We start from the raw sequence: 23,656 nt of genomic DNA, 5'->3' as shown, positions 1-23,656 counted from the left end.
ACCGAGGCACAGGGAAGTGACTCGTCCAAGGTCACATAGAAGACAGTTGGTGGGGCCAGGATTAGGACCCAGTTCCTCTGACTCCTGGCCTGTTCTCTCTCCAATAAATCATGTTCTTTCTTAGTATAAAGGGAGGTCTCACCAAATTCTGGCTGGAATTTAAGTAGGGGGAAGACTTGAGAAGCAGCCCAAGAAAGCAGAAAGGCATTTAAATTTCTCCCACTGTTGATCATATCAACATTTATCCTTTTCCCTACATACATGTACTAGTGGGTAATCCCAATTTGTAACTTTTGTCTAGTTTATTTGTGTTCAAAGCTTGAGAAAGACCATGGAGAAATAAAACTGTACCTAATTATGAAAAAAATGCAGTTTCATATGTACCCACTTGACAACTTCTCCCATCACACAAGTGTTTGTCCAGTTTTCCCTTTAGTAGAGGGCAACCAGTCAGCTCCAGAGAGACTGTGGGAAACTATAAATTCCAAAATGGCATTGAATCTTCCAGGCATACCAGTCACTGGAATATCTGAGAATCCTTGAAAAACAGAAAACGGATTCTGATCAAACCTTGCCCTGTAAGCCACTTTGCAAAACTCGCAGTTTTTATTAGAATGAGTCAGCCTTTCATTAAATTCCCATTTTAGATATTTATGAGACGATGCCCAGTTCTTCTACAATGCCTGGGACTATGTTCTCATAAACTCTGCATTACGGAAAATGTGTTGTAGTTCTCCTCTTTCCCCTCTCAGGATCGTACCTGGAAAATTTCCAGTACTGTGCCAGTCTCAGCTATGGGAGGGAAAGTCAAGCAGGGGCTTGCCCATTCCATTTCTAGCTTGGCCAGTGGCTAGCAGGTGGAAGACAATCTGCTACAAGTTAAAACTCACCTGTGCTGGGCAGCAGTGACATGGGAGAGAGTCGAGGGTGAAGACTTAAGTTTACTTCATGGAAGAAGGCAAGGGTAAACCATTTCCAGAACTTTACTGAGAAAACTCCATGGATCCACTACCAGAACAATGGCAGGTGGAGGTGGGGTGTTCTGGGAGAGATGTGTCTGTGGAGTTGCTATGAGTTGGAAATGACTCCACAGCCTAAAACAAGTTATACTGTTAATAATTGTGGTATTTAAGCACTTACAACATGCTAGGTATTGTACTAAGTGCTGGGGGAGATACAAGATAATCAGGTTGAACAGAATCCCTGTCCCACATAGGGCTCACAGTCTTAATCTCCATTTTACAGAAGAGGTAACATTAATAATAATAATGGTGGCATTTATTAAGCGCTTACTGTGTGCAAAGCACTGTTCTAAGCTCTGGGGAGGCTACAAGGTGATCAGGTTGTCCCACGGGGGGCTCACAGTCTTAATCCCCAAGCACAGAGAAGTTAAGTGACTTGCCCAAAGTCACACAGCTGACAGTTGATGGAGCCGGGATTTGCACCCATGACTACTGACTCCAAAGCCCTGGCTCTTTCCATTGAGCCTGGCCCCAGGTCCTAAAACAGACAAGTGGTGGAGCCGGAATTAGAACCCAGATCCTTCTGATTCCCAGGCCTGTGCTTTTCCACCAGGCTATGCTGCTTCTCGTGATCAACATTCATTTTCACATACCTTCCCTTGTGGAAAATTTGGGACAAATTGTGGGTAGAGGATAAAAGCAATGACTGACAAATGACCAATGTCCCAAGGGGCTTTCTGTGTTCTCATCCCTAAAGGGTGGTCCAAAAAGGGTGACCTACTGATAATAGTGATGACGATAATAATAATAGTCTTACTGTGTACCAACCATTCTTCAAAGCACTTGTGTAGATACAAGGAAATTTTTGTATCATGTGGAGTTCAGTCTCGATAGGATTTAATCCCCACGTTACAGATGAGGAAACTGAGGTACAGAGAAGTGACTTGCCCTGTGTCATACAGAAGGCAAGTTGTAAAGCTGGCTATGTCCTCAGACTTTCGGAGCCATGCTGCTTCCCCACGCACCTGCTCAGAAGAACACAGGCTGCTACAGAAGTTAATTGAGAATGAAAGTGTGGGGAATGAAGCAGCTCATGTCTCTGTTCTTCCCCATTTTCTCCCACAGACAGACTTTCTACCAGATTAAGAGCCACTGGGTAGGTTAAGTGCTGGGGGAACCACAAGAGGCATTTAACTTTCCACTGATTCTCTCATAGAGATGTACCATGGCTTTGAAAAAAGGTCACAACCACCTTCTATCTCACCTACTTCTTCTGTGAAATCAGGACAACAATAACCCATCATTAAGTATTGTTAGGAATAAGTGCATACGGTTATAAAGTCTATTAGGATCACAGATGCATTATAGTGTGAATAATGAAAAGAACTATGACTTTAATTTGCTATAAATCTATGCTAAGTCTTAAACACCAGGAGCGATCCAAATGGATAGTTTGCCATTTCCATGTGCTACCCAGTCCTTGATAACCACTGCCCTAGGAGTATAATTTTTACTTTTACATTAGTCTTTTCTGCTAGAGGGCTCCTTTAAACTGAGCGCTAATTGTTAAAAAAAAAATGCTAGACACAGACTGAACCTGGATACCACGTTTCATGTACAGTAGATTTCAAAACTTTAACCGCCTCTCTTCCTTCCAAATTTTATTAACACTTTGACACCCTTGACATGAAAAACAGGGGTTTGGGAGCAACTCTGAATTTCCTTTTTTCATGGGCTGCATGGAGGCCCTTAACTTTCTTCACTCTTTTTTTTCCTCTCTGAATAAATCTATGCACACTGGCACTCCAGAGTTGAGTCCTGCACATCCATGAATATAAATGGACAAGTACAATTGCCACACCAGCTGCTCCAAGTCAATGATTGCAGGGGTTGTGACCCAACCACTGCCCCCTTTATCTATTTTCACTTTGCTAATGGCTGATCCTAACTACAGTGCCTTTGTTGGCTATGATGTTGATTAATGTTGCTCTTCTTATGTGCGATACTGTAAAGCACGTGTGTCTTTGGCATACTGATGAGGTCTAATGCAAATGCTTCTGAAATTATCTGTACAGCAGCTTTATTTTCATAAGAATGACACTCCCAAAGGGGCTCTGTATATGGAAAGAAGCAGTAAGTAATGGATTGCACATCTTTCCATTCTTTCCAGAGGATCGCCAAGTTAGCTCTCTTCCTCCCTTCAAAGCCCTACTGAGAGCTCACCTCCTCCAGGAGGCTTTCCCAGACTGAGCCCCCTTTTTCCTCTCCTCCTCCCCATCCCCCCAGCACTTGTATATATTTGTACAGATTTATTGCTCTATTTATTTTACTTGTACATATTTACTATTTTATTTTTGTTAATGATGTGCATATAGCTATAATTCTATTTGTTCTGATGATTTTGAAACCTGTCTACATGTTTTGCTTTCTGTCTCCCCCTTCTAAACTGTAAGCTCGTTGTTGGTCAGGGACCATCTCTATATGTTGCTGACTTGTACGTCCCAAGCACTTAGTACAGTGCTCGGCACACAGTAAGTGCTCAATAAATACGATTGAATGAATGAATGAATGAGAAAGTGTCCAATATTTGCTCCGTTTAGGAAAACCACCTATCAACCAATGGAAAAACTCCTCACTATTAGCATCAAAGTTCTTCATCACCTTTCCCCTTTTACCTCACCTCCCTTCTCTCCTTCTACATCCCAGCCTGCACACTCTGCTCTTCTGGTGCTAACCTTCTCATTATGCTTCGATCTCGCCTGTCCAGGCCATCAGCCCCTGGCCCACATCCTAACTCTGGCCTGGAAAGTCCTCCTTCCTCAAATCCACCAATAACAAGTACCATAATCATCTTCTCCCCCCTTCAAAGCCCTACTGAAGGCTCACCTCCAAGAGGTCTTCCCAGACTAAGGCCCCTTTTCCTCAGCTCATCCTCCCTTCTGCATCACCTCGACTCTCTCCCTTTGTTATTCTCCCCCCAACCCTAGCCCTTCTGTATATATCTGTAATTTTATTTATTTATATTGATGCCTGTTTACTTGTTTTGCTGTCTGTCTCTGCCCCTCTAGACTGTAAAACCAGTGTGGGCAGGGATTGTCTCTATTGCTGAATTGTACTTTCCAAGCACTTAGTAAAGTGCTCTGCACACAGTAAGTGCTCAATAAAGACGATTGCATGAATGAATGAAAGAGTGGTATTTGTTGAGCCTTTCCTGTTTGCAGAACACTGTACTAAGGACTTGGGAAAGTGTAACCCAATTGGAAGACTCAATCCCTGACCACAAAGAGCTTACAGTCTACAGGAAGAGATATTTTCCCTTACATTCTGGTCCTTCCTAGGGAACTCTGACGTTCATATACTTGAAGAAGAAAAGTTTATGTAAGCCAAGACAGTATGCAATATGGGGAAAAATGGAGGCAGAGAAGAGAAAATCAACTCAGTCAGTATACTCTGGAATATTGGTGTTTCACAATGGTGAAAAGGTAAGGGAGGAAACAACAGAATCATAAAGTCACGGAGGTAAGGAGGAATTCGGGTATTATTATTCTCTTTCCCTTCCCTGATTTCTCTTGATGTTGTCCGCTTCCGTTTACAAGAGAAATAAAATGAAACTCATAATTGCAAGATTTCTGACAATGTTGTTTTCAAGTTAATCGATGTTGCTTGTCAAGAAGGATAAAACCTCTAATAAATGAGATAAACAGCATCTCCGTCTCTCCTGTCAAGGGATTCAAAGGTAAAATGCAGCACAAGAATTAACAATAATAAAATTTAAGTGTTTACTATAACAACCACTCCATGTAAAATCCCCAGTCTACGAAGCAGGCAGAGAAACTTAATCCCCACTTTCACCAACAGGCAAACTGAGGAACAGAATGGTGATTTGCGGTAAAGTAGTAAAGCTGGGATTAAATCTTGAATCTCCTGTCTCTCAAACCCAAGGTCTTATCATGAGGCCATACAACCTACCCTCACAGACACAATAACCATTCTAAAATGTCAAAGAAACATTACACACTTGAGACGTTATCAAAATGGTTTGCATGAAACTGAGTGTTTAACATTTATTATACTTAGTGAATCCTATTGATTGCAAAAGAATTTGTGAAATCTTAAAGTCAATCATACCTAGTGCTAACCTTCTCACTGCACCTCTATCTAATCTCCCCGCTGACTCCTCATCCATGTCTTGCCTCTGGCCTGGAATGCCCACCCTCCCTCAAATCCGACAATTACTCTCCCTGCCTTCAAAGTCTTATTCAAGGCACATTTCCTTGGAGAAGCCTTCCCTAAGCCCTCTTTTCCTCTTCTCCCATTCCCTTCTGCATCTCCCTGACTTGCTCCCTTTTTCATCCTCCCTTTCAGCCCCACAGTACTTGTGTATACAGCTGTAATTTCTTGATTCATATTAATGTTTGCTTCCCCCTCTAGATTGTATGCTCATTGTGGGCAGGGAATGTATCTGCTTATTTTTACTTTATAGTTTCCCAAGCATTTAATACAATGGTCTGCATACAGTTATGTGCTCTACAAATATGATTAAATGAAGAAAGTGCAAGAGTTGGTAGGCATGTTCCTGGATCTTACAGTCTAGAAGGATAAATTACCAACATTAATATAGCTAATATGTTATGCTCACAATTTAACTTCCTATTAGGCTACATGCAGGTGTCAATCTAAAGTTTATATAATCAAAAAACTCTGGACACATTCTAAGATCAGGATGTAGTACAGGACAAGATTCAGATGAAGAAAGGTGAGACTGCTAAAAACTACAAAGGGGAAGGAACAAGCTATCCCTGGAAATCCAACCCACATCCAATGCAAGACACATTCCCTGCCCACAGTGAATTTACAGTCTAGAGGGGAAGACAGACATTAATATAACTAAAGTACAGATATGTACATAGGTTCTGTACTTTTTCTAAGTACAATTTAGGTACAACTACTTTCTAAGGCACTGAGAAAGGAAAGATGTTCCCATCTTTTCACATCCCCCACTCACATCCTGGGAAAAATTGTAAAGGAAAAAATGGGCCCAGCTAAGAGTTTGGAACAATTATATTGAACTCATATGTCTTGGATGGTGGATGTAATTGGCCACTTGTGGAAATCAGTGGTGACTTGGATCAGCAAAACATCTAGGTACACCTGCACGTTGACATTTGCAAGCACAACTAAAAGGAGGAAAAAAAAAAAAGATGAGCCTAATACGAATAAAAGGTTAAAATAATCCTTTCTACCTTTTTATCATAAGCAGTTTGGAAGCAGAAAGTGGTAGTTTTCCCCAGCCACATAAAGTTGTCCAATTACACGAGTAAAATGTCTTCATGCACTTTCAGAAACACCGACAATTGTAAAGAATTATAAAAGACGCAGAACTGGAAAACACCATCTATTTAGTTCTAAAAGGATACGCTTACAAAATGTGTCATGTATCCGAAAAGAACAAAGATAAATGTGCAGACAACTTCAAGGTGTGAGAGGAAGCAAGGAGTTCTGGGTACTTCATACTCATTCCATCATAAAATTACCAGAATAGGAGGGGGAAAAAAAAACTGAGCAGTTTTATAGCTCTAAAGTCTCCATCCAACATGTTCCAACACACACCTTTGGTAGCACTATAAATTTCCTAGAGAATACATTATTTTAGGACAAGGTCCTTAACCCTCTAGACTAAGTTGGTTACGATCGGGGAATGTGTTCACCAACTCTATTATATTGTACTCTCTTAAGCATCAGTACAGTGCTCTGTATGTAGTGAGCACTCAAATTGTTGAAGAAAGGAAAGTGTTATCCATTCCTTCCCCTGACTCCTATCCCTCCTCCAGAGCTCAAGATCTATAAAAACCCCTTTAAATGTAGTTTACTCATTCCTACTCTACCCCACTCTAACTCTAAGAGTCCCTCCAGGCTCAGTTCTACATCCATCTACATCTCTATTCCCTTAGAAAATTCATTTCATTCAATCGTATTTATTGAGCGCTTACAGTGTGCAAAGCACTGCACTAAGCGCTTGGGAAGTACAAGTTGGCAACATATAGAGACGGTCCCTACCCAACAGTGGGCTCACAGTCTAGAAAGGGGCGACAGAGAACAAAACAAAACATTAACAAATTAACAAAATAAAATAAATAGAATAAATATGTACAAATAAAATAGAGTAATAAATACGTACAAACATATATACATATATACAGGTGCTGTGGGGAGGGGAAGGAGGTAGGGCAGGGGGGATGGGGAGGAGGAGAGGAAAAAGGGGGCTCAGTCTGGGAAGGCCTCCTGGAGGAGGTGAACTCGCAGTAGGGCTTTGAAGCAAGGAAGTTCCCTTGGCTTCAACTATTATTTCTATGCAGATGATTCCCAGTCTACCTCTCCAATCCTGCCTTCTCCTTCTCATCAGTGGCATTTATTGAGCACTTACTCTGTGCAAAGCACTGTCCTAAACGTTTGGGAGGGTATACTCCTCCTCCTCTCCAGACTCACATGTCATCATTCAGGACATCTCTACGTGAATATCCTGTTGCTGCCTCAAAGGTAACTTGTCCAAAACCACACTCCTCATCTTCCCAATCAAATTGTCTTACCCAAGACGTCCCTATTCCTGTAGACAACACCACCATTCTCAGTCTCACAAGGACAGCCTTGGTATCTTGACATTATTGCTCAACTCATCCCTCCCATTCAACCCATATATTCACTCTATCACCAAATCCTGTCAATTTTATCTTCTCAAAATCTCTAGAACACTCCCCTTCCTCTGTTCCAAAATTACCATCACGTGGATCCAAGCACTTATATCCTGCCTTGACTATTGATTCAGACTCCTGTCTCTCCCCTCTCCAGTCCACATCCCATTCACTACCAGAATCATTTTTGTAAACAAAACAAAACCAAAAAATTCAATCCATGTCTCCCCACTCTTCAGAAACCTCCAATTAGAAACTCCTCACCATTGGCTTTAAGGGCAATTAACCTTGAACTAGTCATTCATTCAGTCATATTTATTGAGTGCTTACTGTGTGCCGAGCACTGTACTAAGCTCTTGGGAAGTACAAGTTGGCAACATATAGGGACAGTCGTTACCCAACCCTTATAGCATACTTTTCTGACCTCCCATGACAATGTAACCTGCACATTATGCTCCTCTAATACCAATCCACTCATATATGAGTTGCTTCTCTCACTACTGCTCCTTTTCCATGCCCCTTTTCCATCCTATGGCCTGGGAATTCCTCATCCTTCACATCCGACAGACCACCACTTTCTCCACCTTCAAAACCCAATTAAAACTGCCCTCCTCCAAGAGGCCTTCCCTATCTAAGGCTTTACTTTCCTGTCTTAGCCCTCAGTCCTGTATCACAAGCACTGGGGTCTGTTCTTCAAAAGCACTTTGATATTCACCCCTTCATCATTTTCACATCGCTTATGTACACATCCATCTGTAATTTATGGTAATGTCTGCCTCCCCTTCCACTCTATAAACTCCTCAGGGGCAGATATTTTCTATACCTTCTCTTTTGAAGTATATTCTCCCCTGCGCTTAATACAGGGCTCTGGACAAAATATGTGCTCAATAATACCATTGATTGATTGATTGATTGGTTGTTATAGGTTTCATTCAAATAGTTTAGTAATAATAATAATAGCATTTGTTAAGCTCTTACTATGTGCCAAGCACTGTTCTAAGCTCTGGGGGATATAAGGTAATCAGGTTGTCCCACATGGGGCTCACAGTCTTAACCCCCATTTTCCAGATGAGGGTACTGAGGCCCAGAGAAGTTAAGTGACAGTGCTCTGCCCACAGTAAGCACTCAATAAATATGATTGAATGAATGAAATAGTTATTAAGGTGTTCGCCCTGACCAATGATCTTAAATGACAAATTAAGTACCTTCCCTTTCACTGAACCAAGTTTTTTTTCCCCCCTCTCCCAAGACAAATGACTATGATTTCTAGTCTTCAATCTTCCTAAAGAAAACTTTTTTATAATTTGGTTATTTTTCCAGCCACATGGACTCTAGCAGAATAAGTAATGGGCATTTTTCTGACCCTGCCTGCACAACACATGTGAGACAGAAGCCTCCCCTGGGAATGAGAAGTCGGAATAGAAATGGGGAGACCATGGAGTTCCATTGATGAATCTCAGGTGAGTTCTGGGGGTGGTGGGGAGGGGGCTTTATGACACTGCAGGGTCAGATGATCAGATGCCTCATGCTCCTACAGTTTCTATATTTTGTAGAGGAAGAGATTGGGGGGGGGGAGAGGGAGAGAGAGAGAGAGGGGGGTAGACAGAGACAGCAGGACGGGAAGAGAGGGGCCGATGGACAACGGAGACAGGCCGGAATAGGGGCCGTCAAATTGTTGGTGGAAAACTGGTGAATCAGCAAGATGTGAGAGGAGGAAAAAGGTGTGAAAATTCAACAAGGAACAAGCAGAAGTTGAGATAATAAATTTTGCCAGGAAATACCAGGAAAAGAGAAAAACAATGACCGAAGAGGAATAGTGTAGGAAGACAGTAGGAAAAAAAAATTGAAGTGAGACATCATAAAAAGCAAATATTCTGTGAATGTTTCACAGGAATTAGCTTTTGATATTGACAAAATGAGCTTTAAATGGAAACCCAACAGATTTGAATAAGGATTTCTACCTGATTTTAGTGCTTGGGTCATAACTATAAGTTTTACTCCTGGAAATTCATTTTTACAGTACTTCAGATTACTTCATCATATTGAGTTCCAGTTGAAACATATTCACTATAGGCCGTGAGACTCATTTTTAAGTCATCAATTGTGTGGAAATTGTTTCCCCTTAAAAGCTACTGACCTGTTCTGAAAAAGGACAAGTGAAATATTGAAAAGATTGGAACATTTCAACCAAATGAACCTAGGGCATGTTGTCAGTTCTAAAGGCTGAAACAGTTTTTGAGTCCTACTCTACTTCGATCCAGTTCTACTATAGATGTTAAAGGTGTCTTCAGACCAACTTGCTTCGGATACCACTTTTTTCTTTTTTTAAAAAAAAGGTTGGGACCATGAACATTTCTACTGTCCTGTACCTTATTGTTGGATAATCAAATCACTAAGGGATATATACATAGTTTTTTTCCATGGGAGTTCCCAAAGGGCTACATTACCGTAACAGAAATCAGACAAGGAAATTTTTTTCTAAATCCCTTCCTCCCTGAATTTGCTCCCTCTGTCACTCCTGCTATTCTCCCTGCCCCAGAAGCCCACAACCTTACTATCATTCTTGACTTTTCACTATCCTTTGACCCTCATATCCAGTCTGTCATTAAATCCTGCCAGTCCTCAGATTCCTTTCCATCCTAAACAACCCTAACCCTGTTTCAATCTCCCAAAACCTGATTACTATTCTAATGTCTCATTACTTATCTCCCTGCTTCCAGTCTCCCCAAAAATCCAGACTACCCTCCACAAAACAATTTCTAATAGTTATTCACTGCCTTCCATATTAACCAATAACACCTGGCCATTCATTATCTTCTAGGCTCTCCTTTAGTCCTGACTTATTTCCTCCCCATCCGACAAACACACACACACTTTTTTGTTTTCATTTTGGTATGTAATGAACCTACAACTTCCCATGCTCTGTACTAAGTTCTGGGGTGGATACAACCTAATCAGATTGAACACAGTCCATGCCCCACAAGGAGCTTGCAGTCAACCCTCATTTTAAGGTGATATCTGAGGCACATTCGTTCAATCATATTTATTGAGCACTTACTGTGTGCAGAGCACTGTACTAAGTGCTTAATGGGCACAGAGAAGTTAAGTGATTTGTCCAAGGTCACACAGCAGACAAATGACCCTAGGGATTAGAATGAAGATCCTTCTGACTCCCAGAACTGCCCTCTATCCACTAGGCAGCACTGCTTCTCATCTCCCACTTCTTACCAGCTCATACTCTATATTTCACCCCCACAAACTTTCCACTGTCCCTACACTCCTGACAAACACCTTACTCATTTACCTCCCCATCAAGAAATTCTCTCCTTTTTTAAATCCACCATCTTGTCATCTCCAAGTCACAGATCATGTCTGCTTCCTCTATTATATGCTCCTCATTATTTACTCCAATCTTCTACACATAATCAGTGAGCTGTTACTGATTCCACAGATCGCTCCATCTTCCAAACTTCTGAATTCCCACTTTTTGTAGCAAGCATTGTTCATTATTTTTCCTCTGCTTAGGTCATATTCTCCCAACTGATAATAATGATGGCATTTATTAAGTGCTTACTATGTGTAAAGCACTGTTCTAAGCGCTGGGGAGGTGACAAGGTGATCAGGTTGTCCCCAGGGGGGCTCACAGTTTTAATCCCCATTTTACAGATGAGGGAACTGAGGCCCAGAGAAGTGAAATGACTTGCCCAAAGTCATACAGCTGACAGTTGGCGGAGCAGGGATTTGAACCCATGACCTCTGACTCCAAAGCCTGTGCTCTTTCTACTGAGTCATGCCGCTTCTCTAAACTGATCACCTAAACACTTATGTAGTATTAGTAGTATAGTACTACTAATAGCATTTAAGCATTTATTATGTGCAGAGCTTTGTACCAAGTGCTGGGAGGGAATACACAGGTGGGAATAGATTGACATCCTCTTGAATTTAAGGATTTCTCCCAATTCACTATGCTAACGGTAGTCATGTTGAAGTGACCTCTTAGAGGTTTCTGAGCAGAATCTCCATTTTTGTCAGAGTCTTTTGATGACCAAAATGCCAAAACCATCTCTCATCCCCAGCTCTTGTTCTGTCTCTGGCCAATTACTCAGAGAACACTATATGGTGTATCTAATGAGCCTGGAATGAGCAGTGCATTTTCCCCATGCCTTTGGAGGAGTAGAAGCTGATCAAAATCATTCATGCATTCAATCATATTTATTGAGCACTTACTGTGTGCAGAGCACTGTACTAAGCACTTGGGAAGTACAAGTCAGCAACATACAGAGATGGTCCCTACCCAACAATGGGCTCACAGTCTAGAAGGGGGAGAGAGACAACAAAACATGTCGACAGGTGTCAAAATCGTCAGAACAAATAGAATTAAAGCTATATGCATATCATTAACAAAATAAATAGAATAGTAAATATGTACAAGTAAAATAGAGTAATAAATCTGTACAAATATATGCAAATGCTGTGGGGGGGAAAGGAGGTAGGGCAGGGGGATGGGGAGGAGGAGAGGAAAAAGGGGGCTCAGTCTGGGAAGGCCTCCTAGAGGAGGTGAGCTCTCAGTAGGGCTTTAAAGGGAGGAAGAGAGCTAGCTTGGCGGATGTGCGGAGGGAGGGCATTCCAGGCCAGGGGGAGGATGTGAGCCGGGGGTCGATGGCGGGACACGTGAGAACAAGGTACAGTGAGGAGGTGAGCGGCAAAGGAGCAGAGGGTGGGGGATATATGTTATTCATTCAATCACATTTATTGAGCACTTACTGTGTGTAGAGCACTGTACTAAGCACTTGAGAAGTACAAGTTGGCAACATACGTTGCCAATGTATAACATGCATTATACTAATAGTGGAAAAATACCATCATTGGGATTTTTGAATACAGAGAAATGAGGAAGGCACAACCTAGCATTACTCAGACATAACATTCAGTTATTTATATCCTGAAAATGACCATGAGGGTTCAGAAATGACAATGACAAGAGCTTTAAAGAAAAAAAAAAGTCTGTACAAATACCCAGTGAATTTTTTAACCAGCCTTTATTTATCCTTTTTTTACATTTTTAGTTTTCATTTCTTCTTAACTTTGCTTTCTGGGGCCAGCTGTGAGCATATGAGAAAAGGGAATGCCAATTTTTAATGTATTCCTTAGTGTCATTATATGTGTCTTGCAATGGTTCACAATTCTACATGCCTTAGCTCTGGTGAGAATGTACATAGGTGGGGAATGTAATAATAATAATGATGGTATTTGTTAAGTGCTTACTATGTGCAAAACACTGTTCTAAGCACTTGGGGGATACAAGGTCATCAGGTTGTCCCATGTGGGGCTCACAGTCTTAAGCCCCATTTTACTAACGAGGTAACTGAGGTGCAGAGAAGTTAAGTGGCTTGCCCAAGGTCACAGCTGACAAATGGTGGGGGGCCACATTCGAACCCATGACCTCTGACTCCCAAATCCAAGCTCTTTCCACTGAGTCATGCTGCTTCTCTACCAGCCATTGTGAACTTCCCCTAAGCTTTGGAGTCATTGGAACAGCATGAAGCATAACCTGAAAAAAATAAAACGCCACAGACCCGCAGATTTTCCAGTGAAAACAAATGTTTTTTGTGGTAAGTTCATTCTTAGAACATAATCAATATCAGAGTCCTGATAGGGAAGCAAGGTGACCTAGTGGAAAGAGCACAGGGCTGGGAGTAAGAGGACATCGTTCCACTCCTGGTTCGGTCACTCGTCTGCTGTGTGACCTTGGGCAAGTCATTTCACTTGTCTGTGCCTCAGTTCCTTTATCCATAAAGTGGAGAATCAATACCTGCTCTCCCTCCTAGAATGTGAGCCCCATGTGGGAAACGATCTTATATATCTACCCCAGCTCTTAGTATAGCGCTTGACACATCATAAATACTTAATACCACAGTTATTATCAATTATTAGCAGTAGGTAGCATATTACAAAGGGGATCCAACTCACGAATAAAGGAACTGATTTTGCCTCTTTTTTCCTGTGCTAAAGGATTTTATTTAAAGAGCCTGGCAATACCTTTAAGGTAGCAAAGCAGCATGGCTCAGTGGAAAAAGCCCAGGCTTGGGAATCAGAGGTCATGGGCTCTAATCCCGGCTTCCCCACATGTCTGCTGTCTGACATTGGGCAAGTCACTTAACTTCTCCAAGCCTCAGTTCCCTCATCTGTAAAATGGGGATGAAGACTGTGAGCCCCCAGTGGGACAACCTGATTACCTTGTAACCTCCCCAGCTCTTAGAACAGTGCTTTGCACATAGTAAGCGCTTAATAAATGCCATTATTATTATTACTCAGTTAGATCTCTCTCCACCTAATTTCGTTGTCTCTTGTATCACTCTTCCCAAGCCAGCTTTAAAATGAGCATCATTTTCATCTGTCTTGCTGCCAACCTCTTGTTCTGACCATTCCTCCTATAAGGATCCCGCTACCTCTTCACACCCAGCAAATTACTGTCCTCCCCTTCCACAAAGACTTCCCTTAAAAAAAAAAAATCCCCCAAAATCACATCTCTATTCACCCCACTACAGCTACTTCCGGCTTCTTCATTACCTAAACACTTGGCTACTCACTGCCACGACCCTTTATCATGGATAGAAATATTTTTATCCTGTACCAGTTCCCACTATCTGAATCAGTGCCTTCCCCTAAATTGTAAGCTCCTTGAAGGTTGAAATTGTAACCTCTAAGTCTATTCTACTCTCTGAACCTCTGAACTAAGGGTTCAATACTGTAGATTGTTTGACTATGAATACTACTGAATGTGATGTAGTCTCTTTTCAGGTGAGGAAATGTGCTTTGTCTACTGATGGTTACTTTCCAATTTATCTTCCAATTGGATAAATAAAATAGCACTTGGTATTAAAAAAAGTTTACAATTTGCCTGAACAACATTTTTGGAACAACATTGCACAACATTTTAGGAAGAGAAGCAGCATGGCTCAGTGAAAAGAGCATGGGCTTTGGAGTCAGAAGTCATGGATTCAAATCCCAGCTCCGCCAATCGTCGGCTGTGTGACTTTGGGTAAGTCACTTCACTTCTCTGTGCCTCAGTTACCTCATCTGTAAAATGGGGATTAAGACTGTCCCACAGGGGGCTCACAAGCTGATCACCTTGTAACCTCCCCAGCACTTAGAACAGTGTTTTGCACATAGTAAACACTTAATAAATGCCATTATTATTATTATTATCAATTTACTTTTAAAAACATACCTATCCAAGGTATCAAAGTTTCAAAGTAGGAAAGTACTCTGAGGGCAAATGAGAGAAGGGAGTAATATATTGCATATACTATAATCATATAAGCATTATCGCATATATTATCACATACATAATGTGATTTTAATCATTATTATTATTATTGTTCAGCTATTATTATCTTCATCTTGTTCTTACTCAGGTCTTTACAAGTTTAACTAAAGGGTCTGAGCAGTCAAAAATTACTATTCTGGTAAAACATTTCAGGTGTGGCCTCAAAATAGGTCACCTTTAACTGGGGAGAAAAGACTTTAAAAATGGTAGAAAGAGATATTGATTAATTTCATCAGAAGTGCTAAATATCAGTCTGCTTTCCCCTTAAGAGTTTCCAAAATGATTAAAACAAACACTGCTCTGTGTAGTGTTAGAAAACCAAAAAATCACATTTGATGTTATGATCTCATCTATTAGAGAAGCAGCATGGCATAGTGGATAGAGCACAGGTGTGGGAATCGGAAGGTCATGCGTTCTAATCCTAGCTCTGTCACTTGTCTGTTGTATGACCTTGGGCAAGTCACTTTACTTCTCTGTGCCTCAGTTACCTCATCTGTAACTAATAGGGATAAAGAATGTAAGCCCAGTGTGAGACAAGGACTGTGTCCACCTCAATTTGCTTATATCCACCCCAGAGCTTAGTACAGTTTCTGGAACATAGTAAGTGGTTATTGAATACCATCATTATTATTGTTATTATCACTTTCACATTTAGAGTTTAAAAATGAGTAGGGACCAATAAGTTGGCCTGATGGTAGAGTGTGGAAAAGAGAGAGATGCCAAGCTTGGAATGGTTAAGCTGACTCAGGAAGATACTATTGTCCAGGCAGAAAGCCAAAGCGGGCTGGAGTTTATGGAAACCCAGCTAAAGTGAGTCCTTTCTCTATTTTATGGCTGTTTGCTTTATCCCTCTTTAGGGAAAGGGAGTTGATGATGTATGACATCCAGTAATTTCATTCAGGTATGAGACTTAGACAATCAAAGTACACTTCAGTCACTGACCTTGCCAAAGTGAGCTCCTATAAAATCTATCCAAATCATAGAAATAATTAAGAGAAGAAGGCCCTTAGAGACCTGATCTAACTCTAAGAAGTTACCACTACTGCCACTTTCAGAAAGGTACTGACAATCGATTTCAGCCAACTAGGATTTTGGGAGCTGATTTTTCAGTAGAAAAAACTGTAGTGTGGACCTCAATGTGTTTGGGACAGCCCACTATTAAATGCCAACATAATGTTTTGAAACCAGAAATGACTAGACCTACCTATACTAAGATCAGTAACAGTAGCTCAAAGACTTTATTGACAAAAGCATGCAGATTTTTCTATACTACTCCAAAGCTATGCTGTCTACCATACTACATACTAATATGATTTTTCAATGATCAATTAGAAGTGAACAAAAAACAATGGCATCCTTCTAGACTGTGAGCCCGCTGTTGTGTAGGGACCGTCTCTATATGTTGCCAACTTGTACTTCCCAAGTGCTTAGTACAGTGCTCTGCACACAGTAAGTGTTCAATAAATATGATTGAATGAACTGAACACTTGTCATGGGTTTTGTAAATCAGCAAGTCCCAAATGTATCGAATACTTGTGTGAAGTACTGTACTGAGCATCTGGGTGTCTAACAGAAGCAAGTGATGGTGAGTAGAAAGAGAACAGGTCTGGGAGCCAGAAGACCTGGGTTCTAATCCTGGCTCTCCTACTTGCTTGCTGTGTGACCTTGGACAAGTCATTTCATTTCTCTGGGCCTCGGTTTCCCGTTTGTGAAATAGGGATTAAAAACTTGGTCTCCCTCCTACTTAGACTGTGAGCCCCATATGGGACAGGGACTGTGTCCAACCTGATTTATCCTTTATCTACCCCAGGACTTAGAACACTGCTTGTGCTTGATACATACTAAGTGCTTAACATAAACCACAATTTTTGTTAAAGCATAAATTCTTTGTTCTTAAGGGATTTAAAATCCACTGGGTAAGGCAGACCAAAATCATTTACAAATAATGGAATCAGGTGGAAGAACAAAAATGATAGACTCTATTGTAAATATGATATAGCTGAATATATCTACATCTATCTATATATGTGTGTGTGTATGTGTGTGTGTGTGTGTGTGTGTGTGTGTGTGTGTGTGTGTGTGTGTGTGTGTATTCACGTGCTCATAAGAGCCAAGGACAGAAATACAATTCTTAAGTGTTGAAGTTTAGTTCCAGATGGACCTGATTCAGGTGCTGTGAATCACAGAAGCCTTCCCTGAAGGGGTATTTCAGGAAGCATGAATGGTCATATTTAGTATTCTATTTATTTTGTTAATGATGTGCATTTAGCTGTAATTCTATTTGTTCTGACAACTTGACACCTGTCCAAATGTTTTGTTTTGTTGTCTGTCTTCCCCTTCTAGACTGTGAGCCTGTTGTTGGGTAGGGACCGTCTCTATATGTTGCCAACTTGTACTTCCCAAGTGCTTAGTACAGTGCTCTGCACACAGAAAGCGCTCAATAAATACGATTGAATAAATGAATGAATTTTTGTGGGGAGAGAGTGGTGGAAGTGTCAGGTCATGGGGAACATGTGAGAGGGGTTGGAGGTGGGAAAAAGAGAGTGAAAGCGCAGGCACAAAACAGAGAGTAATTCTCAGGTGTATAGTATTGGACATTGCATCCAGTGAACCCTTAACAGATGCTCTTACTACTGCTACAATACAGCTAGAAGTTCCTTGAACAGGAGACAGCCTTAAGGAAGTTTCAGCTTTAGGGAGGGGAAACAAACTCCCATTCAATTGGAATCCTGATGAACTACAACAACTTAAAGGTATTTATTGAGCATTTACTATGTGTAGAACACTGTACTATGTGTTTGGGAGAGTACAGCAGAATTGCACTGCACTAAGTGCTTGGGTGAGTACAGCAGAATCAACAGACTCATTATCTGCCCATACTGAGCTTACACTATAGAGATTAAATATTTAAGACTGTTCTATTATATGAGAAAGGCACATGGATTGACTTTAGATTTACTCTAGAATCCTACAAGTTCATCCTCTAGACCATAATCTCATTGTGAACCGTGAATGTGTGTGTGTTTGTTATATTGTACTCTCCCCAGTGCTTAGTACAGTGTTCTGCACACATAAGGGCTCAATAAATGTTTGATTGACAGTAAAATATTAAAGAAAAAAAAAGTTACGGTAAATTTTCCAATTAGAGACAACCCCACCATCTCCATTCCCCCTTGGGGGCTCACAGTCTTAATCCCCGTTTTACAGGTGAGGTAACTGAGGCACAGAGAAGTGAAGTGACTTGCCCAAAGTCACACAGCTGACAAGTGGTGGAGCTGGGATTTGAACCCATGACCTGACTCCAAAGCCCATGCTCTTTCCACTGAGCCACACTACTAAACGCTTAGTACAGTGCTCTGCACACAGTAAGCGCTCAATAAATATGATTGAATGAATGCCTGATGGTTGCTTTAGGCAATGCCTCCTTCATCCCTAACCCAAACATTGAATTTTGTTGGAGACAAACAACTATGTGATGTAATTTCTCCTCTTTACCATGAACAGGACAAATGTAGGACAGAACAAATTTGGATTTTGTGGCAGATATTAAGAACCTTAAATAATGAACATTGACTATGAGTAGCCACCAAAAAAAAATTCATCTCCTTGACTACCCAACAGGTGCATTCAGTTACCATAAAATCTTCCCAATGATTTGTATTATGATTTTTCTTTAGTCTTGGTCCTAAAACAATCAAAAAGATTGAGTTAAATATTTTTTTGAATACCCCAAACTTCGTCATTAATTTACCCCACTATGAGAGACCACTTACATCTTCCTTCCGACTGTAACCTCACTGTGGGCAGGAAGACTGCTTAACTCTGTTATACTGTGCTCGCCCAAGCACTTAGCACAGTGCTCTGCACACAGTAAGTTCTCTATGAATACAATTGATTGATCTAATGAACAAATGAGCTTAGATATAGCTAGTCTTGCTGACTGACAGATGTGACAACGCCTAATCTGAAAGGTTGAAGCCCCTGCTTGACTTCAATTCCAGACTGCAGAATGAAATTAGGACTTGTGCTCCTCTAGCACATTGGGTGGTCCATTTCACTTAAAAATTGAAATTGGCAATGGTCACTACAGCAGCAGACTCCTAAAATAGTAAAAGTCCAAGTCTGAATTGTTTTAATGCTGTAACGTGGACACAGGAAAAAAAAAGACTAACAAAACCCATTTTAGTGCAAACAAAATAATTGTGTGTATGTGTTGGAGGCTGATTCCCATGCTTTATTCTTTCCCATATATTGCAAATCAGAAATGGCTGCCTGTTTCCACCCAACACGATGCATTCCTTAGAAACGTTTTTCCTGCCATGTTATCCACTGCTCATTGTCATCCTGTGAAAGACACATCAGCAACCTGAACAGTAACTTGGTGAGTAACCTAGGGTGAAAATCCCCTTCCTTCCTCTCCCCCTCGTCCCCCTCTCCATCTTTCCTCCTTCCCTTCCCCACAGCACCTGTATATGTGTATATATGTTTGTACATATTTATTACTCTATTTATCTTACTTGTACATATCTATTCTATTTATTTTATTTTGTTAGTATGTTTGGTTTTGTTCTCTGTCTCCTCCTTCTAGACTGTGAGCCCGCTGTTGGGTAGAGACTGTCTCTATGTGTTGCCGACTTGTACTTCCCAAGCACTTAGTACAGTGCTCTGCACACAGTAAGCGCTCAATAAATACGATTGATTGATTGATCCAACTCTGAAGTGGGAATTTCCATGCCACTTCAGCATGTCCTAGTAGAAAGAGCGTCCACTGTCAGCAGGAATTGTCTCCCTTCATTGCTGCACTGTACTTTCCAAGCACTTATTAGTACAGTGCTCTGCACCCACGAAGCACTCAATAAATATTACAATGAATAAATGAAGAGCTCAGATTTAGGAACCATGGGGCCTAGGTTCTAATCCCAGGCCTGCTGTGAGAACTTGGGCAAGCTATTTCATTTCTCTGTGCCTCAGTTTTCTTACCTGTAAAATGGGGATTCAATACCTGTTCTCCCTCTCAGACTGTGAATCCGAAGTGGGTTAGGGACTGTGTCTGAAATCATTGTATTTTACCTAACCCAATCCTTGCTTGGAACATAAATCCTTAAGTATCACAATTATTTTACAAAGAACTGCAATGTGTTATCAGATGAATAGCAAAAGGGAACTGGAAAAGAGTTATAACAGGCAGATAACACTTGCTGGCTTTTAGTATGAAACTTTCCACAGCACTAGCCTATTCCCATGTACCCTATTTTTTCCCCAAATTTCCCCTAGAGTTGGAGGTTTTGAATAACAAGGCATGCTATTTCAAACTCAGGTTGTCCCGTGATGCATAACTACGAAGAAGGCATGGATTTGCAGCACGCATTTGTTTACTTCTTCGTGTGTGCAGATTTTGATACTCCAAATCCTCTAAAAATATTTGCTAAAGGTATTCTAATCATGTTATGTCATCTTTATGATAAACCAATATTACTGCAAGCAAGATTAGTCACTCTTGTTTCATTTTTAAGTACATGTGTTTCATATGGACTGTGTAGCAGTAAAATGAAGATTTTCAATTATGCAGATATCTTGATGAGACTATGAAGATATGGATTTGTCCTCATAATTCACAGCTCTTTCCTAGCTATAAATTGCAACACATATTCCGTACTTTTTTATTCACTCTCTGTTTCTGGCACCAAATCCTCCACTGGTTTACCATAACCAATAAAGATTAATGATAAACCATGAGAATGCATTTTATGACAGTGAATAAAATGAAGCTTTGAAAACTGCCTAGAATAATCTTCTCCCCCAAATTGCTCTTACACAATATGACCTTGAAATCATAATCGCTAAAGACTCACATATTAAAGCATCCACTCTGTATGCATTCGGCATAGCAGTTGTTTTAACAGTTCTTTTGTGTAAGTGCTATGTAAATCAAGGCTGGCATTAGGTTGACATTCTGAGGCTTGAATTAAAATGCCTCCCCTTTCAATTTGCATCAACTCCCAAGAGTTAACTCCTTATTCCAGATTTTCCACAAACAGACTCTAAATGTGAGGACAGGGATCTGCCAAGCAGAGTAACTATCACGCTTCCTGTACACCACACTTCACTCCCAGCTCTCTACTCCCTGTTGCTGCTTCTTCCTGGATGCAGCTCTGGAGTTAATCCTCATCTCAGACCATTGTCACCGAGAAAGAAAAACCTACAGGTGTCCTAGCAGCATGCCCAGGATCAGAAAATCTACTCAGACAGGTCTTTCCTTCATGATACCTAGCCTAAATCCCTCCCAACACAAATTCAATCTATTCCCTTGGCCGTAGGCTGTAGTTGAAATAGTAATCAGTCACCAAGCCTCTATTCAATGTCCATTACAATCTTGAAGTACACTAAATCATTTTCTTTCCCTCTCCCAAGATTCCTGACCTCTCAACCTATTAGCTATTCCTTATTGGGTCTTTTCCCTTCAGTCTTTCTATAACCCCCTACCTCATGTGGCTAGCAAAAGAGCACAGGCTTGGAAGTCAGAGGTAAGGGGGGGGTTCTAATCCCAACTCTGCCACTTACCAGCTGTGTGATTTTGGGCAAGTCACTTAGCTTCTCCATGCCTCAGTTACCACATCTGTAAAATGGGGATTAAGACCATGAGCCCCACGTGGGACAACCTGATTAGCTTGTATCTACCCCAGTGCTTAGAACAGTACTTGGCCTATAGTAAGCATTTAGCAAATACTATCATCATTATTATTATTATTATTATTATTATTGTGCAAGTAAAGAAGGTTCTCTATGCTTAATATCAAATCTCCTCTTCCTTTGGGAAGATTTAAGGACACCAATCCATTCTTGAAGCAAGGGCAGGATTAGCAGTCCACCTTGGATCCTGTATTGGACTATTTGAAAATACTCTCTCCAATTCAGTTGCTCATACAGGTAAGACACATAGTTCTGAATCATCAAGCACCCAATACTCCTGCCCTATCAGTGGCTTAAGATCCAGCCAGGAGTTGAGAGGCAAAGGGGAGTGTTTCCTAAAGCCTGGCCTTATCTCAGACTCTAACCTAGCAGAAATAATATTTGGAGGATCCACTCGGTGCAATACACTGTACTAAGTATCTTGGGCAATGCAATAAATACACGAGACATGACCTCTGCTCAAAAGGAGCTTACACTCTAAAAGGGGAGAAAGAAATGTTTACAAATTGAGTTATCAGAGGAATGATAGATAATAATAATGATGGCATTTATTAAGCACTTACTACATGCAAAGCACTGTTCTAAGCGCTGGGGAGGTTACAAGGTGATCAGGTTGTTCCATGGGGGTTCACAGTCAATCCCCAATTTACAGATGAGGGAACTGAGGCCCAGAGAAGTTAAGTGACTTGCCCAAAGTCACACAGCTGACAGTTGGCAGAGCTGGGGTTTGAACCCATGACCTCTGATTCCAAAGACCATGCTCTTTCCACTGAGCCACTTTGCTTCTCTAGTAGTAAATAGTATATCTGTTTTTTCCTCTGGGGAAGTGATTGCAATGAGTACTTATAACCCCCTTCCAGTGCATGGATTTTTTTTTTCAATGAATTGAGACTTTCCAATTGATTAAACGATCAATACAATTGAATGAATGAACTTACCTTCTCTGTGACTCGGTTTCCTCAACTAAAAAAAATTAGTACAGTGCTCTGCACACAGTAAGTGCTCAATAAATACGATTGAATAAATGAATGAATATCTGTTCTCCCTGCTACTTAGTCTGTGAACTCTACATGGGACAGGGACTCGATCTGTCCTGGTTAACTTGTATCTACACCAGAGACTTAGAACCGTGCTGGGCACATAATGAATTTTTAAATACCATAAAAATGTTTTATAATAATGAGTGATTTCTTCCATTTCCATCTCCTGAAGATGTACATGTGAACTTCTGATCAGCAGGAATTTACACCTTCTTTCTCATTAGCCTATATATAAAGAGTTTTAGGTGCATGTCTGTAGGTCCTGTTTCCAGGGACACCACCACACAGCCTAACTAAAACTGTACTAAGGCCAATTGCCTATCAGACCAGAGTGGGTTTTGCTTGAAATACCGAGGATGTTGTTTCAAGTACTTACTTCACACCTCAGCTGGCCCCAATTTGTATTTTCCACTCAGAAAATGTGAAAGACAAGAGTGCAAATCCGGCCTCTATCAGAGGCTTTGTTCCTGACGGCAGGATTCTATCCAGATGGGTTACAAATGATAGGATGATTGACGGGCTTTTGTGAATGTTCAACTGATTCTTTAACAGCCTATGCTAACTTTCTCAAGTCTTTCAGGTTTCAGATTAAGTGCTAACAAAAATAAATTTGCCGATTTCTGTGCAAGTTTTTGGATGTGGAAACATTCTCATTAGAGAGGCAATTGGGAGGTGTAAACAGAAGGAGGTTAGGGTTTTAAGCTCTTGTTTTAAAAAGGAAAAGAACAATACTCAATATCATCTCTAAATGGGAAAATGGCAGGGATCATCAAGAGTTCTACAAACCCCATGAACAGTTCTCTTCCTTAATAACAATAGTCCTGGCTGGGAAGTTAGGAAGTGCAGCCTAAGGAAAAAATGACTACATTTATTCTGCCAGCCAGAGTGTCCTGCTGCTAAGTAACCTCAATATGCCTCACTACACCTGTCCAGAGACAGAGACAA

The 23,656-nt window shown here is 40.9% G+C and overlaps 1 non-coding gene across 1 annotated transcript; it reads left to right on the top strand.

The window, feature by feature from the left end:
* Nucleotides 1–742: 742 nt before the first annotated feature.
* Nucleotides 743–880, top strand: LOC119930187. The gene has a single exon (XR_005451675.1). It is a non-coding gene; the product is annotated as a small nucleolar RNA SNORA7 (small nucleolar RNA).
* The last annotated feature ends 22,776 nt before the right edge of the window (nt 881–23,656 follow it).

The sequence above is a fragment of the Tachyglossus aculeatus genome, chromosome 6 (assembly GCF_015852505.1).
Source record: "Tachyglossus aculeatus isolate mTacAcu1 chromosome 6, mTacAcu1.pri, whole genome shotgun sequence".
NCBI lineage: Eukaryota > Metazoa > Chordata > Mammalia > Monotremata > Tachyglossidae > Tachyglossus > Tachyglossus aculeatus.
This window is presented reverse-complemented; position numbering and strand designations above follow the sequence as displayed.